The 1,280-nt window shown below is 33.4% G+C and overlaps 1 long non-coding RNA gene across 1 annotated transcript in view; it reads left to right on the forward strand.

Annotated features, from left to right (window-relative positions):
- The first annotated feature begins 410 nt into the window (after positions 1-410).
- Positions 411-1,280, forward strand: part of LOC136796360 (uncharacterized) — an 18,359-nt gene continuing 17,489 nt past the window's right edge. Inside the window, exons 1-2 of the long non-coding RNA XR_010844061.1 lie at positions 411-569; positions 995-1,212. This is a non-coding gene — a long non-coding RNA (uncharacterized lncRNA). The remainder of the gene's footprint in view (positions 570-994; positions 1,213-1,280) is intronic.

Here is a 1,280-nt window from a genome sequence, read left to right on the forward strand (position 1 = left end):
AAGTACAGAATTTGTATATATATGTATGGCTTCGAGAAGCTTTTATTACACCACAAACAACATATGAATGATCCAATTACAGAACTCGTTGAAGAAAAAAAATTCTTGATTTTAAGCTCAATCCTTTGAATAAGCAGCAATTATTTTCTTTAAATACAAAAATAGACAAAAAATTCTCTGAATCTTCAAAAATCCGATAATGCTGCAAAATTAGTAAATCATCTTGAAGACTGAACCATCATTTTAATTGGACCTGCATCATCTTGATACATTTCTCGCTATTTTGAACTAATTAAATTACGGCAACCGAAGGGTTGAATTGGAGGGGCCACCATAATACATTATGGCATATAATAGGCTAAAGGATATACTAGCGCGCATGTGGTCAACAGTCAAAACTAACCTCCTCCAGCGCTCTCGGTGGCAAGAGAAGCAACCCAGATTAATGAGAGATAGCCATCTTGTCTTCAGAGAAGCAGCCCCTCTTTTTTTTTCGTTCACTCATCAGTAATATCCACCATGAGTGGAGTAGTAGGCATAGAAATGCGGAGGGAAGAAGGAAGCTTGAAGTAAGTCCACCTGGTAATAATTAACATCCACCACCACATAATAATCATCATTATCGACAATTCCATATCTCGGTCATTCAAAATTTATTAACCATCTAATCATAAATGTTTTCTTTCGTTCACCCCCTAAACCACTTGTAACTTAATCAATAGAATTTTATTTTTCATTCAATCATATTTCATTTTTCAATTATACAGTCCACTCAATCCCAACCATCCAATCAAAAGTGAAGTATGTCTGGCATTAAGGTGAAGGCATACTTCATACAATTTTGATGACAAAAAACATAGAATTATAATTCTCAATATTCAATTTAGACATTGGTTATTTTTGCGCCGAACCACAGAAACCATGCAGTTTTATTGTCGTATTATGCAATCTTACTTTTCGCATCTAAGACACCGATGATCTATTTCATTTATAGGATTATTCCATCATCAATGTCCGGATAAAGGTAAATCTCAATGAGATAACAGGATTTATAATTTCAAACACGAAATACTCTCGAGAAAACAATGAAGATGTTAACTGTTGTATTGCTGTGTTCCATCTCTATATTACTGTATCCTTCCGCTAGTGGAAATTCAGTAATCAATGGTGCACTTTCCTCAATAACTGACTTTATTATCTACATGAAAAAGGGTAAGTATTTTTGGTAGTAATATTACTTATATTATTAAATAATTTAATTATAAATTAAGCCAGGGCGA

Source organism: Halyomorpha halys, unplaced genomic scaffold, assembly GCF_000696795.3.
Source record: "Halyomorpha halys isolate HHAL.00 unplaced genomic scaffold, Hhal_1.1 Scaffold11.1, whole genome shotgun sequence".
Taxonomy (NCBI): domain Eukaryota; kingdom Metazoa; phylum Arthropoda; class Insecta; order Hemiptera; family Pentatomidae; genus Halyomorpha; species Halyomorpha halys.